The sequence below is a fragment of the Corapipo altera genome, unplaced genomic scaffold, assembly GCF_003945725.1.
Source record: "Corapipo altera isolate COAL_440 unplaced genomic scaffold, ASM394572v1 70, whole genome shotgun sequence".
In the NCBI taxonomy this organism is placed as follows: Eukaryota; Metazoa; Chordata; class Aves; order Passeriformes; family Pipridae; genus Corapipo; species Corapipo altera.
This window is the reverse complement of record NW_020884911.1, coordinates 819346-835986: the sequence shown is the minus strand read 5'-3', so window position 1 is coordinate 835986 and position 16641 is coordinate 819346. Positions and strand designations below refer to the sequence as shown.

Here is a 16641-nt window from a genome sequence, read left to right as displayed (position 1 = left end):
ATCTCCATTTCTCCTCTAGGAAAATTACCATTTACGCTCCAGAGAGCCTCCATTTATTCTCCAGACAAAATTCCATTCCTGCTCCAGAGAATCTCAATTTATCCTCCCGGGGCATCCCCATTAACGCTCCAGAAAAATTTCAATTTATCCTTTAGAGTATCTCCATCTGCCCACCAGAAAAACCTCAGTTTATGCTCCAGAACAATCTCCATCCATCCTCCAGCACACTGCTGGCCAAATTCCCCCAAAAGTCTTAAACTTTGGGATTTTTTTTTTTATTTTTTTTTTTTTTTAGAACACGCAGCCCTTCAATTTCTGCCTGGTTACATTACCTTCGATACAGCCCTGGAAAGGCTCCTCCCACGAGGAAATCCAGGCCGCGCCCGCTTCCCGGCTGGAACGGGACCACGGCTCACCATCCTCCGGGAATGATCCCGCGCCGTGTTGCTCCTCCTTGTGCCGCCGGCAGAGCCGCGCGCATTTTCTGCGTTTTCATTTATTAAATCCTGCAGGGAAACCAGAGAGCGGGAATTGTTTTAACCCAGCGCTTGGCACCAGCGGGAGCCGCCTCTCAGGGCACGGGGACGTGAGGGGACATGGAGGGTGGGCATCTGCCGCCTGCGCGGGGGGTATCTCCCCGGCGGTCCCTGAGGCGGCGAGGCCCGGGGGTCGCCCTCCCGCCGAGCAGGAGGAGGAGGCGGGATCGCTCCCGGAGGAGTTTCCCGACGCTCCTGGGCTCCATCCCGGGGGTCCCTCCCGGCCCGTGGCCGCCCTTACCCTCCGCCGCCTCCCGCCCGAAACCAAGATGGCCGCCGCCGCCTCGTCGCCTCAGCCCCGCCGCCATCTTGGGTGAGGGCAGGGCGGTTCCAACAAAGCTGGGGGAAAATAAAAAAAAAAACCAACCACACTAAACCCGCAAAAAACCCCACCCCGAAACGACGCGTAACCCGCAAAAAACCCCCACAGCCCAAATCAACGCGAAATTAAAAAAAAAAAAAAAAATTGTTTTCGCGCTTTCCAAGCACCCGGTCTCGGTGTTCAATCAGTTTCAATTGGCCTCAGTGGATTCGTTTCCCCAGGTGAATTAAACAGAGTTATAATAGAGCCCGGTTTGCTGTGCCAGCTACATCCAGCTCTTTGCCTGGGATATCCGCTGTGGATACTGGGAGATAACACTGCCAGTGTTAAGAGAGATGTTTATAGAAACCAGCTCCTAACTCTGACAGGGTAAACCTGGGCTTAGGAGAAGCACAAACTGCTATTTCCCACTGGTGATCCCACATTCCTGTTATTTATCACATAAAATCATTTTAAACAACCAACGTATGGGACAAATCTGTGGGCTGCCAAGTACTTCAACACACCAGTCTTGTTTCCAAGATAAATTCCTCCTTGGGTGCATTTTTTTTTTTTTTTAACTAAGTGCAGATTTAATCTTGAAATTGTAATGACTTGTAAAAAAATGTTGAACGATTTTAATTCCTTGAGGAAATGTAAAAGAAATTCCTTCATAAAAATAAATCAGGAAGAGGCTGACATCTGTGCTGTTTACCTTTCTTTTTTACACTCCTATCACACAAATTTGAGCCCTGACCCTGTAATTATCAAGCTTTTGGCCTGATATTAGACAATGTTTGTGCATTTCCCTGAAAACGAGACTACTATAGGAAAGACAGAATAAAAATATTGTAAATCAAAATATTTTAAATAAAAATAACTTGTGCAAACTCAATTTGCTTAGGCTGGGAGAGTCTGAGAGGTAAATCCAGCCTGATGGATCACTCCCATGGAGGAGGGAATGTTTCCACCCTGAATTTGGTTTTCAACCCTGATTATTTTGTTTGTAGTCGGGGAATGTTTCTATTGTCAAGACATAGCTCTTGGAGCGGAGAGAACGGGCAGCAATATGAGTGATCCATGCTAAAATGTCAGGATAATATTCCTGTATCTCAGCACGAGGGAATGGTGTTTGCTTTTACTTTATCAGAAACCTGGTCTGCTCAACAGTTCTCACCCAGAGGAGTTGGGAGGGAAGATGAAGTGAAGGCTCCCGGCCAATTTAGTCTTGCTTTCACAAGGATTGAGTGAATTGCTGGAGAAGTTGGCAGCGCCGGGCTGTATCCGCGTGTCAATCTTTACCCGAGCGGCCCAGAAGGGATTCTGGAATTGCACCTTCGGCACGCCAGCGGCTGCATGACTCCGGGCTGGATTTCACGCTGCCCTCCATCCACCAGTCTTTTTTCTCAGGAGATTCACTCGATTCTCCAAATGTTCTGGCTGCTCTTGTACACTTCAGGAGCTTCCTAGAACAGAAGGAAGGCTCCACACTCCCCACATCTCCCTTGGGCATCCTGGTTGCTGTGTGGGAAGAGGGAGAAAGGGTGTCATAGTTGCTCTCTCCAGATCACTTAATTTTTCTTTGGAGTTACAAGAGGAGGGATGAAAATGGGTGGGAGGCAGCCCAGAGGTGTCCAAACCCTCTCAATCTGAGGAAGACGCTGAACCTGGGTGCCCTGTGGTGAGTCAAACATTCCAGGCCCCGGAATGTCATAATAAAGCAACTTGTTTTGCCCCTTAAGCCAAAACACAACAAAATCCAGGAAAGAATCGCAGCCTGGGAGCTCAGATTTTATCTGAGTGTTTCCTTTGGTTGGGAGTGAAGAAATACCTCGGGCTCTGATCGTGGTGACTAAGAACAGGAAAAGGGGAGAAGCTGGGAGTCAGCTCTGCCAGTCAGGCTACAGGTTCTGCTCCTGACCCATCAGACACTCACCCAGGGTCAGCCAGGACAGCTCCAGCAAAACAAGGAATGGAAATGTCTCCCAAATCCCAGGCTGGCTGCTGGGTGGCCGGAAGCTTTCCATACACAGCATCACCTACTTGGCATGGGGGCACTGGTGAATTGGAGCAAAACTGGGGTGCATTTTTGGAGACCCCAAATGAAACCTCGTTGTGCCTCTTCCGTGGATGGCTCTCCCTTCCTTACGGCTCCACCAGAGGATGCTGCAGACTTTGGAAAGAGCAGCCTGGACTGCAGCCCTGCTCATCCCTTCCAGGATCCAGAGATCCATGTCCAGTGGCTCACTGACATAACCTGGACCTCTTTACATGCATAGAATCACATGAGTTCAATAGCTGAGGATCCTGGAGTGACAATGTTCTGGGGAGGATATAAAGAGGCTGGTACAAGTAGTTTCCCTTGGTGGACAATTCCTACCTCTTGCTGTTCAACTGATCTTTGTGTCGGGAAGAATCCGACCGTGGAAGTGCAGGGAGGGCTTCAAAAAGCCTTTTCCCGAAGCTCTCCTGGGTGGGAGCCAAGCCACCACTCAGCAAACCTCTGAGCTTGTCCCCCAAACAGAGACAGAGCTTTCAGCATAGTCTAAAAATGCAAATTCCAGACAAACTCCTGATGGAAAGCAAACAGCAGGCCCTTGCTCCGTGTGTCAGCTCTGCTTAGGCTCTCCTGCTATTCTCCGTAATAAATTTTGGCATGTGATTGTGCTACAAATCAAACATCCCACAAATACTCCCCCTCATGCTGTTCTATGGTCAGTCTCAAAAACCAGGAGTTATGTATATTCTGGCAAAAAAATTCCAAAATCCTTGTGTCACTTGAAAAACGCAGGAATTGATAAAAATCCTTATGTGTTTTGTCTTAAAAGGAGATATTAAAATACTTAAAAGAAGCAAGATTTACTTCACAGCAAAGTACAGTCTGTTTTGGTGGAGAATCATCAAGTCCCACCATCAAAGTCCAAGATCATAAAAGTGTGGAATGGTTTGGGTTGGAAGGGAACTTAAAGATCATCTCATTCCATCCCCTGCCATGGGCAGGGACGCCTTCCACTATCACAGGTTGTTCCAAGCCCTGTCCAACCTGGCCTTGGACACTTCCAGGGATGGGGCAGCAACAGCTTCCCTGGGAGAACTGTGCCAGGGCCTCACCACCCTCACAGCCAAGTATTTTCCCCTAATATCCAACCTAAAGCTACTTTCTCTCAGTGTGTAGCCATTCCCCCTTGTCCTGTCACTCCAGGCCTTTGTAAACAGTCTGTCTCCCTGTTTCTTTTTAGCTCCTTTCAGGTACTGGAAGGCCACAATTAGGTCACCCCCAAACCTCTTTTCAGGGTTGAACAATCCCAGTTCTCTCAGCTTTCCTCACAGCAGAGCTGCTCTGTCCCTCTGATCATCTCCGTGTCCCTCTTCTGGACTCACTCTGACAGCTCCGTGTCTGTCCTGTGCTGGGGACCCTGGAGCTGGAGGAAGGGCTCCAGGTGGGGTCTTGGTTCAGCCAGGTGGTTGAAATCATGATCCCTTTCTTCCTGAGAACTTGGGCCTCTACAGCACCGATGACTTTAATGTATCAAGGCGATTAATAATTATTTATCAAATCACCACTTGGAAAATATGCGTGTTTGTCACCTTCCTGATATGGACTATTCAGTTCCCTCTCCCTGCCACGATTTACATTAACCAATGTGGTTCAAAATTAAATTAAAAGCTCTTTTCACCCCTTCAAGTTCCCTTGTGCTGTCGAGTCAGCAGTTTTCATATCAACTCCATGTTACTGATACAGGGACACATCCAAAAGTCACTGGAAGGGCTCCCACCAAGGTCAAGACCCTCATTTGAGAAGGTCTCTCAGGAGTGAGCTCAGAGCCAGGTCAGCAGCACCCTGGGCACTCAGGCGCCCGTGATTTTGGCTCTGGCCCACGAATTGCTGCTTTTCCCATCTCATTTTTCTTGGTAGCTCATTCCTGCGTGGCGGCATCTGCGATAGGATGTGTTCCCACAACTTCAGGGAAGGGGGGCAGGCCTGCTTTTGGGTTGATTCGCTCCGATCCTGACCCCACACTCGTGACAAGTGGCGTGTTAGGGCGATGGAAACCCAAATTTAGGGAGTGTATCAGTGATGGCTTCCTTTTGTTACTAAATAAATCCTCTGGACAGCTCGTTTGCTACGTGCCCTTGTTTATTACACATTTTTAAGCCATTGGCACATTGTAAACTTCTTTTTCTTCTTCTTCTTCCAGAGAAACAAAAATGTTTTAACCCTTGCTAAACTTGAGGCACTGAACCCAACAGTCACCTGTGGAAATGCATGATTTTCTGTCACATTCCAGGTAATTTTGAAGGTCTGATGCAGCTCTCAGACAGCATTTCCCTCCCTTTTTTTAACTCCTGAACCCTCCCAGTTAAGTCTATTTTTAAATAGTTTTAGTAGTTTTAAATAGTTAAGTTGAAGTCAAGCCCATCTTTAAATAGTTTTAGTTCAGTTTTAAATAGTTGAGTCTGGGGGTTCATAAATATCGTGAAGATCCCATTTCTCCATCAAGGATCTAGAAAGCAGGTGGATGATGTTTAGTCTCAGCCTAAGGGACAGGATGTTAATGCTTTCTCCTCTTGGAAACAACCTCCTCCTGTTTAGTTACAGGCACTTCAATATAAAACAAATATTCAATCAGCAAAAGGAGGGGGGGAAAAAAACCACCCTTTTTTTATTTTTCCTCTCCTCTGCTGGGTCCCTTCCAAGTCAGACCCTTCTGTGCTAAGGCCCATACGGATTGCAGGGGATCACAGAGAACACATGGATATTAGCACCTCGCTCCCAGCCAAAAGAAACAAAGCAAAACAAACCCCCAAAGTTATTCTTAATGGCAAGAAAAGAGCGATTCCTTGCCAGGTTTACAGTCCCAGCCTCGCTGATCTTATCGGCCGCTGTGTTTGACCAAGGCTCCGGTTAAAATAGCTGCTGGTTTGATGAAGGTGATGCCAGACAAACTCCACCTGATCCCAGCTGTTAACCAGGCAGAGCTTTAAGGGAAATAAGTCTAAATACGTTGGACTGAGTGATATTTTGGCAACGACCTGCTGTGTTTTTCCCTTGTTCCCCAGAAAGCAGCGTTGCCTCCCGAGACCCCCAAACTTCATGTCATCCTGCAGGAGCCTCTTGACTTTCGGACACCAGAATTAGCCCTGTTGTGTTTTTTTTTAGTGTAAACATCTGTCTTCACAGCAATAATATTTTCCCCCCAGTGATTATTTTCCTTAGAGTGCTCGCCGCGGTCTGAAAATCCAAATTATTCGGGGAAAAATATGAGAATTTAGGTTTATGTCTGGTCTCCCTGTGCGTCCTGAACCTGAGCGACTTCAGGGAGTCACGATCTGCCTTTGGGCATCATTCAGTGGGTGTATTCCTGCCTCCAGGTGCTGTTGCAGCGATGAGAAAATGCCCCTTTTTATCCCCAGATTGGGTGTGGAGTCTTGGCCCCGGGGATGACTAAACATGCGAGGAGCAGCTGCCTGGAGAAACAAACACCTGGCAAAATATCCTTGTGGAATTTCACGCTTAGTCACCGTCTGTGTGCCGGGGAGGGTCGGCCCCAGCTGCGCAGCTCGGGGGGTCACACACACAGTCCCACGGAATCGTTTAAGGCTGGAAAAGACCTCCGAGGTCATCGAGTCCAACCCTGTGAGCCGTCACCAACCAGACCGGAGCGCTGAGTGCCACGTCCAGTCATTCCCTGAACACCTCCGGGGGTGATGACTCCACCGCCTCCTAATGCCTGACAACCCATTCCATGAAGAAATTCCCATCTGCTTGCATCTCTCATCCCGTCTTTGTCCGCTCCTTTCAGCTGTCCTGCTGGGAAAAGGGCCAGCTCCAGATCTGTCCCCGTCACCCTGAACGCCGGTGGAACATCGTGATCTCATCACCAGGCACATCACGCTGCAGTTCGAGCTCATTAAGAGCCCAATTAATCCCCTTTTAACCATCAATATTTGTTCCCAGCACGGTCATTAAGCACAGAAGAGGAGGGGGGAGGGAGGTTCCGTGCTGGAAGCGAACAAATGGGTTATTTTTGGACTCCTCCCAGAGTTTGGCTTTTCCCCCCAAGCCCTCCTTGCCCAGTTTGGAGGGGAAATAATTCATTATTTCCCTTATAGAATAACAACAAAGAGTAAAGGAAACAAAGGAGAATGCTGTTGTTGAGGTGGTCAGGCTCTCCTGGGAGGTGGGAATGGGCAGGGCTGGTCGTTTGCTCCACCTCAGACTAATCACTCTTACAGATATTAATCAGATATTAAAACTGAAGCCATCAGAGATTATAATCTTTCAGGAATTCCAAGAAAAGCTTAAAACCCAAATAACTGGAATGAGGCTTGGATGTGCCTCTTGTGGGCGCGGTGCCCACGTGGAGCTCAGGGTTGTGCCAGCCTTGGGGATAAAGGAGCAGATTAGGGATTTCTGGCTGTTTGACTCCCTGAGATCTGCGTCACTTCGCCTCTTTTCCAGTTGTTTTTGCAGCTCATATCCTTGGCTAGGGAAGCAATTAACTCCCAGTCAGCAAACATCACTTACCTGGATAAGGGCTTCCCCCTGCTTGCCACCCTTCCGTGGGATCCCACCACCTGAGCAGTGGATAATTAATGAAAAGGAGGATTGGTCCAAGGGGATCAACAAAGGGTCAGGGAAACGTGGCTCTGCCTGTGCAGGAATTCATGGGCTGGACCACACCTTGAACCAAAACCTGCTTTTTACATCTGAAGGTTGGACTTTTTGGAACCGTGGCCACCTTGACCTTTAAAAACACAAAAATTATTACGCAGAAGTGTTTCCAGGCTAACAGCTCGTTCTTTGAAAGGATATTTTCCCAACTAGCACTAAAATACTGGTATTCCTAGAGAGCACTGCGGTTAGGAATGCCCAGACACCCTTTGGAAAAGCAGCTGTGACTTTTGTTCAGGCCACGAGCTCTTTGTTAGAAGCATCTGCTTTTACTCCGGGGTGTTTAACGATTGCAAAGCACCAGAAAGCCACAGATTCAAGAGCTGTAGAAATGCCAGAGTGGATAAAGTAAAAGTATCCCCTTGGCCGGAGCTGGAGTTTATAAAAGCTGTGCTTCACCTCAATTAAAATCCCAGAACATAGTGCTCCGTCTTTATCCTTTATAGGATTATAAACCAGGATTGCAGGGTAGCAGGAAAATGTTGCTGCAAACACGGAGAAGGCTCCGAGTGAGGCTGAGTTTTCTGGGATAGGCAGAGGCAAGATGAACTGCAGTGCCCGAAGGGATGGATCTGACCTCTGGCCATCCCTCCACCTCGCTCTCCTCGGGCAGAAAGGTGAAAATAGGAATTATTTCCATGGGGAGAAAGGAATTAGAACGGGCAAAAAAACTCGACTTGTTTTATTTCTCAGCGCCCTCAGAGATGGGGAAAATAAAGAAGCTGTGAACATTAGGGAACTGCTGGGCGGGGGGGAGATGATTTTGCTGGTTTGCAGAGCAAAGCAGGTCTGAAATGGCACCTGATTACATCTAAAATTCCGAAGAATTCTAAAATGAAGATTAACTAGGTCATCAGTGCCAGTCGGATATTTATTATGGATGTGCCAAAGAATCCTGACTGCACTTCCGTGAAGGGGCTGGCAACAGATTTCCAGAGCGCTGTTTATCCCAAAAATCAGCCAGGAGTGGTTGGGAACACCAGGATGGTGCTGCTCTGGCTGCGGTTGGGGTTCCATAGGTGGGACTGCCAAGCCTGGGCTTGTGTTGGGAAGAACATCCCAAAATATGACAGGTCTGTGTTTTTAAGCCCTACCTACCTCCCAGACATGTGAAGACAAGAATATCCATCCTTAAAAAAGGATAATGAAAGGAAAACAGGCTGGACCCTTCAAGTGTCAGAGAAAAATCTGGCAGGGACATAAATGCCTTGGAAAGGCTCAGAAGCTGAAAGGAAGCAGAAAAAGATTCCCAAATTACTTAAATATGATTTTTTACATCCATCTCTCCTGGATGGACTTGGGGGCCAAGGAGCTGACTGGCTGCTCCCCTCACCCCACGCTGCCAGGAGATGCACCACGTGACATTTCAATCTTCCCAAGGGAACACACGGGGATTCTGGAAAAGTTTCCGAGTGGATCTGTGGCTCCACAAATAGCACTTCCCTCTCCAGAGCAAAAGGCTGAGAGTTCAAGACACACAACCAGAGCTGAGAGATGAGCGAAGGGCCGTTTACAGGCCGAGAATTCCCACGTCAAAATGCCAACCATCAGGCTGTGCCGAGCTTTCCTGCCTTTTTTCTGGAGCTGGGACAAGGTGCACAGAGTCACGCTGTGCCCGTCACTGTGGCTTGAACCACGAGGATAAGGGTGGGAATTGTGTTCCTCTGGAAAATGTGAGTGCGTGGGAAGGAGCATTCCATCTTTTCTGTGAGGCAGGAATATCGTCCTTTTATTCCAAGGACAAGGTGCAGGACTGGAGGAACGGAGCAGAGGAAGGTGGCTTGGCACGCTCCGCTCCCTCCCTCCAAACTTTCCAAAGGGGGCTGGAAAAGCCACCTGGGTTATTTTGCTGGAAAGATAAACCCAAGAGGGTCTCTGCACCTTGCTCCAAATCCTCTCTTGGAAAGAGCCGAGAAACACTCCCGGTGTGCACCGGGATGCGCTTCCCCTTGGGAAAAACAGCAAGGGCCGTTTCGGGGGAGGGTGCCCTCCTGGAGGACCCTGAAGCAGCAGAACAAACGCTCCGATTCCAAGGACGAGGGTGGGAATTCTTTGTCCCGGAGCCCCGGGGCAGCGGAGCACCCCCCGCCTGTTTGTTTTGGCAGGGATGTGCCGCCCTGGGGTGGAGTTTCCTCCTCTGATCCACCCGCCACGGCCGCCCCGGGCTCGCCGTGACCCCCGCGCGCCGCAGGCACAGCGTGTCCGTCGCCTCCCCAGGGAATTCTGGGGCTGCTTTTTTTTTTAGGGAAACTGTCCCAAACATGCAGCCGGAGGCGTGAAGACACCAGTGCCTGGGGTCCTTCCAAAGGGGCTGCCCGTTCCCGAGCCCGACAGCCACACACGGCCCGGGATAACCCCGCTTATCCAGGGTTTGCGAAAATAAAGTTCATCCCAGCTGGATGTCAGTGCTCTGTGCTTGGAAATCGGCCAAGATATCCCATCCCAGGGGTTCCCGTCCGTGACACACACGGACTCACTCGCTCCTTAGCAAGCCCAAAGTCGCATCCAGGCGGGAATGACGGAGGCACCACGCACTCCGTGACGGAGCAGGGCAGCCTCCTGCCTCCAGCACCCTCGTGGGGATCCGTGTTCCCTGTTTTCTGTAATCCTTTCAAGATGTTCCCAGCTTGAAATGTTTGCAAGAATTAGAGTCGTGCGTTCACACTGTTTCTGTGACGGGAAGAGGCTGCTCCCTCTAATCGCCCGGAAAAAAAGCTTTTCCCAAAATGCTGCTCCGAGTCTGCCCTGCCATCCCAACCCAGGCAGGGAATGACCAATGGATCCCACTGTGTCTAATATCGGAGGCTGGCACAGCTCCTTGGAAAAGGAGGATGAGGAGGGATGCAGGCCATGGGGAGGCACAGAAGAGGAACCTTGTCCTTGCTGGGATCCTGGTTGTCACCATGGGGAGCTCCTTGGACTGGCTGGCAAACCAGGAATGACCCCATCCACTCTGCTGATGCAATCCAAGAGCTCGTTGCCATGGCAACAGAGCCAGGACCAGGACGTGGTGTTTTTCCAGCAGCTCCGGGTTCATTCCAGAGAGGCTGTTCCCACGGAGGGGTTTGGTCTCCCCAGCTTGGCACCGAGAGCTGCAGAGGAGACTCGTGAGCTTCCACCAGCTCAGCGTCAGGGAATGAGGAGGGAAGGACAGTCCCTCAAATCCCACGTAAATGGGAAGAATAAGTGGCTGCGTAGCTCCAGCTATTCCCAAACACACCTACTGATGCTCCCAGTGAGCAGCTGGAACACCTGGAGACCCAAACTGATCCCACCTAAATAAAACCCTCACTCCTCATCCCCCTGCTGGAGCCGTGGCTGTTTGATCCTGGATGGATCACCCCGGGATGGGGTGGATTCTCCACCTTTGCCGTTTAATCACAACCAAATGCCTCTTGAAAGCCGTGTGGGAGCTCCAACCCCGTCATTCCCGCCCCGAACCAAAACTGCCGGGGAAATTTATAGCCCTAATTCTGCAGGAGGCTGGTTCGGAATGCTCCGTGCTCGGAGGACACGCGCCCAAGGAGGATCACATCCGACATTCCGGCCGCAGCGGCACGTTGCTTCCAGGGATTTGTGGCTGGGGGGGCAGGGGAGGGCTGCAGGAGTCCGATCCCGTGGCCAAGGTGGGAATTTGCCGAGGATAAAAATGAAGGAGGAGCCGTCATACGTGGAAAACCTCCCTGTCTCAGGGGATCGGGAAGGGGGATAATTTCGGGAGGTGGAATTTGGAGAGGGAATCTGTGGTTTGGATGAGGCTCCGATACCAACTTCCCTGCTTGGATAATGTGGGATGTCACCAGGAGCAGTGACACCGTCACCCCCCACGACTTTGCTCTGTCATTAAGAGTAAAAATTAGAAATAGAGAAAGAAAACTTGAGGAACTGGGCAGGGAAGAGCTCCAAGGGAGGATGTTGCCAGCACCACACATTCCTGCAGCTGTAAACAGTGGGATGCCGCTTTTCCACCCCTTCCTCTTAAAAGTCATGGAAGTGGTGCCTGTTTTAAACTGTGCCAATGCAGAAGTGGCATTAAAAAGGAGAGTTTGGCTGAGGGGGATTCCCACGTCCATGATAACAGAGGGATGAGCGCCGGTGGGAAGGGGAGCCATGGATACTGCAGGAATGCCAGCAGTAATCCCGTCTACTCGGGAAAGTAACTGTGCCCCCTGTTTCTTTGCAAGATGGGAATGACATTCCCTTTATTTTCCAAGTTGGCCCATGTACAGTGGATGTGTGGTACAACCCGCTTCCCACTTCCCCAGGGATAATCTCTCTTTCCAGAGGTCCCAGCTCCCACTGTCCTGTCGGGGTGTCACAGTTGCCAGAGGCAGAGCTGCCTGATAAGGCTTTCTCAGCTTTTCCTGGGAATTTTCAGGAAACCACACCAAACCTCCCAGAATGAGCTGTTCAACAGAGAAGTGAATCAGCTCCAGCAGGAGCAGTTAATGGGAAGCCCAGCCTTGGCACAGCATTTCCACTTGATCCCAAAAGACACCCTTTGGGGAAAAAGAAAAACTGGAAGCTTTTACTTTGTGGGATTGCGGGCTCTGACCCCCAGAACTCCTGTAGCCGAAGGTATCCAGCTTGGATCTCGTTTGGAGCCTTCATAGGATCTTGGCAGCAGGAAAAAGGGAAATCCCAGGAGGGCTTTGGGAACGGGCTCATCCTTTAGGCACAGGCTCACTGTGTTCTGCCACATGCACTTTTCCTTGAATCCTGCATGCCCAATCCCTCATTCCCCGGTGTTTTCCTTCCTGCAAAAACAAGGAGGAGGGGATGTTTCCCCAGTGAGGTCAGTGGAAAGGCTGCCCTTGCCTCCAGCTGGGCTGGGATCAGGCCGGGCCGTGCAGGTGGCCGGGATGGACAAGGATTGTGTCCATTTGCAAACACCACCACAACCCCCCCCCCCCACGAGCCCCCACTGGCCCCTCTCTGCTCCCTCGGACCATCCCCTGTTCCTCCCCTCCTTTCTCCTGCTGCTCCTTTCGGGATAACAATTGCAGGATCCAGATGCTTATCTGCAGGGCTCTTCCCATTTCCAGCAGACCCGTCCAGGGACCGCGCTGTCCTTCACCAAAATCCACGGGGATGCTCAGAAAGCATCCACAGGTAATGCCTGGAGACGAGCTAGCTCCTGGGAAAGGTAAAAAGCCTCGGAATTACAGCAGGGGAGGGAGCACCTGGAGCATCAAGACTCCTTTTTCATTTCCAGCGTGGGAATTGAGGTTGGCCATAATTATCCAGTGAAATCCCACAGCAGCTGCAGCTACGGGAAGCTGCACACACAGCTTTGACCTGCCAGTGAATCACCAAAATATGGGAATACACTAAATTTTGGAAAAGGGGAGCATCCCACCTCCACACTGCTGGACCAGCTCCCTCCTGTTGGCAGGATGTGGCCTCTGGATGGCCCTAATCCCTGGAATTGTCTCAGCCAGTGGGCTCCCCCTTCCCAAATCCAAGATGAGACACCTCCATCCCATGAATATCCAGGTTCTCACAAAAAGCTTAGCAAGCAATTCAGGACCCATAACGGCCTTGTGGCATCTTAGGAGCTGGACATTGGAGCCCAATCCATCTTTTTTTGTGACTGTTTACGTTTTCCACCCAGGACCAGCGGTCCCAGAGCTGCTTCAAAGCCCCGGAATTCCCATGACCTCAGCCCTGTCTCCATTCATCCCCCCCCACACACAGGTGAATCCAGTGCTGGATACCTATATCCACATGTTTGTATGGCACAGGGGAGGACACAAATAAATAGTGCTGGAAAAGACAAGATGCCTTTTTTAAACCCCCAAGGAATTTTTTTCTTCCCTGTTTTTGGCGCCCCGGGGGGCCAAAAAAAAAAAATAATAAAAAATCAATCCCTGGAGTCAAGGGGAGGTTTTCCTCTGGCTGCGATCCCAGCGCTTCTCCCTCCCCTCCCTGTTCACCTTTATTCCCTTTTTTCCCTCGCTGCAGCAGTGCCATTCCAGCTCGGGCACCCAGCACATCCCTTGGCACCGGCGCCCGGCTCCTGCTGTGCCGCGATAAGGAGGGAGGAACGCGGCCGCCGGACACAGGGAACACGTCCTTCCATCCGGGAGGGGCTTTGCCCGAACCTCCCCGGCTCTTATCTTTATCGCCCACATTCCGAACAATCCCCGCGGCCCCGTCTTTTATTTATGGAGTTCTTTATCCCGGAGGTTAATGTGATAAACACGGCGGCTCCGGTACATCCAGCACCCACGGACGGGATCCAGGCAGGATCCAAGAGGGGGATGAACAGCAGCGTAATTCCGCTAAAAATAACCTAATCCATCCCTGCTCTGCTGGCACCCCGGGGGGTCCCGGCTCCCACTGGGAGCAGGGAAGCAGGAAAAACCAGGGCCAGGCAGTGCCTGAGCGATGCCTGCAGAAAAGTGCTGATGTTTTCCTGTGTTGCGGGGTCCCTCCCTGCAGGAAATAATGCATTGTGCTGCGGAGCGCCTCGCTTCCCGGAGAAATCCCGGCGGGATCCGCGTCCCGCTCCGCTGACACCCCGCCACCCGCACTGGGGGTTGTGCACGGAGGGGGAATGGGCAGCAAGGCCCTCCCTTCCCACGGGAGCTCCAGCAAACCTCGGAGGGGGTTTAAAGCAGAGCTTGATAGCTCTGGCAAATTAGGTCAGGCTTAAGGCAGGGATCTGATCCCTATGTTTTGTCAGTCCTGCCTTGGTTTGGGGCACGGCGGCTTTTTGGTCACTCAGCCGTGTCTTGGTGCAGGCAGGGCCCTCATTAGCAGAGAACTGCTAATTACTAATGGCTTTGCCAGAGTGATGAGTGCTGCACGTGGATCAGCACCCACCTGCGAGGAGACAGGTGCCATCGGATGGAGACGGCCACTCTCCCATGGATCCATCCCAACCCGGCAGAGGGAAGGGGCTGCCTGCCCCGTGGGTCACCAGTTACCAATCCCGTGTGGAAATGCAGTCACAGAGCGAGCTAATTATGGAGCTGATCCAAAGGTTCTGCTCCAGTGCTGGTGACCTCTGGCTGGGATCCATCCTGGACTATTACAGAGGGATTTAGGGATGTTTTCCTGTGCCGCCTCCTGCCACGGTGCCATCCTGCTGAGCCCTGTCCCCAGCGAGAGGGATTGGGAGCACGCTTAGGATTTAATCCCAGCCACTTCCCAGCTTTCCAACTCACCCCCTACTACCAGCCCAGACTGTCCTGGTGACTCCAAGCACCCCCGGGTCAGATCCAGGGCTTTATTCCCACACAAATCACCTCCACTGCTGAGCAAAGGCCATCGCATCCCAGCATCCATCCAGGAAGAACCTGACATCCTGGTGATGTCTCAAACAGGGTGGGATTTGCTTCTTCCCAGAGCCAAAGCAAGAAAAAGAAAACCTTGCTCGACCTCTTCCCAGTGATTTTAGGGATTGTTTTATTTCCCTCCTCTCCCAGACATCCCAGTTCCTTAGCAGTTGGTTTGCCCTGGCATGAGGCCCTCCAGTTCCTGGGATATCCCTTTTTCCAAGCCCTACATGATTCTCGCAGTGGAGTGAAGGGGAGAAACCAGCTCAGAAGCAATTGCTCCTTCATCCTATTGGAATGTAGGGAAGCTCCACCAGCACCTGGATGCAGAGCCAGCTGTGCCGTGGGGCTCGGCAGCTCCTGCCTTCCTCCCATTCAACCACCCCGTTTCCATGGATAAAAGTGAACTGGAAGAGGGAAAAGAGTTAAACCAGACAAAACCAAAGGAAAGAAAGCTCGGAGCAACGTGGAAAAGAAAAACCACGTTGGAGTTGCTCCGTGTATCCCACCAGGCTGTGGCTGCTACCCTGAGCTGTGCTCAGGACTGCAACTCTTTTCCGTGCAAAAAAAGGGCTTTTTGGTTGTTTCTCCCGCTCCAAACTATTGTAACTCTTGCACCAACAGCTTGGAACAGCACAAGGCTTTGCTTCCCTCACGTTTTTCCACAGAGCTTTAATCCATCTGCTCCATGTAAGATGGGAAAACCGCGGTCAAAATGCGCTTCCCTGGGCTCGATGAGACCCTGCATGTGGTTATAAAAATTCATCACAATAATAATAATTTAAAAAAGTGGGTGAAAGGCAAATTTTCCCCTCAGAACGGAGCTTTTCCGGGATTTCTGTAATTACCTGAGCTCTCAGGAGGATGTGGGACACACCTGATCCTGCAAAAGGGACCCTTCCCCTGAGCAGTTCCAGGCTCAGCACATCCAGGCAGCCTCTGGAGCTCAGCCAGGAGAGGGCACGGCAGCCTTGGCCACGGAACAGGGATCCCAGCTCGGGATTTGCGGCAGCACCTCGTAGGGTTTCGGGTTCAAACCACTCCAGTGGAAACTTTCCAGCCTCCTCTTGTTCCTGTAGAGGTGGCAGGGCTGGGGGATGCTCCTGGAGGAAAAGAGTCAGCCTGGGATAGCATCACTGACTCGTCCCGGGAGCCATATGAGTCATTTCCCAGTTTTTCCTCAGAAACTCCGCCTTTGGGTCGTACCAACAGCATTTTTGTGAGCTTTTTCAGCTTTTTATCTCCCAATTACGTGCTAGTGGGGCTCTGAGTTCAGGGATAGGGCAGGTTTCTGAGGAATTCTCCACAGCCAAAGGGGCTGGAAACTTCAAGGCAGAAAGTGAAGCATCAGCAATTCCAGGGAAATATTTACACGTTTATTTATTTATTTTGGCCCAGGTGGGAGCAAACATTTCTTTTTCACTTAAAAGCTGAATTCTCCTTATGTGAGAAAACGTGGACAGGAGGGAAAGCAAGATTCTGGAATTCTTCTGTATTTGGGAAGTGGGTCAGAGTGGGACGTGGCTCTGCAGGGCAGGGAATGACCGGGGCTTCCAGGCACTGGGTGCTGCAGCATCACACACCCCATGTGAGAAAACAGACCCAGCAGCATCCAGGGCCTGAATCCCAGGGGATGTGAGCTGGAAACAGGGAATGGTTATTCCAGTGCACGCGCTGATATTGGAATGCAAACTCTTGGGGTCAAAACTGAGCTCTCCCACATCCAGGCGGTTGGGAGGGAAGCATGGCCCACTTTTTGCTACCTCAAGTGTGACTTCCAGCTGAACCCTGTGCCTTAGGAAGCAAATCCATCATTAAAAGTGGGGATGGGCCCACGTGGATCGG

General features: G+C 51.1%; 1 protein-coding gene across 1 annotated transcript in view; it reads right to left on the bottom strand.

The window, feature by feature from the left end:
- GZF1 (GDNF inducible zinc finger protein 1) overlaps window positions 1-578 on the bottom strand; it is an 18713-nt gene extending 18135 nt beyond the window's left edge. Inside the window, exon 1 of the mRNA XM_027653796.1 lies at window positions 333-578. The gene's annotated coding sequence lies outside the window, so the exon portion shown is untranslated. The remainder of the gene's footprint in view (window positions 1-332) is intronic.
- Window positions 579-16641: the final 16063 nt, after the last annotated feature.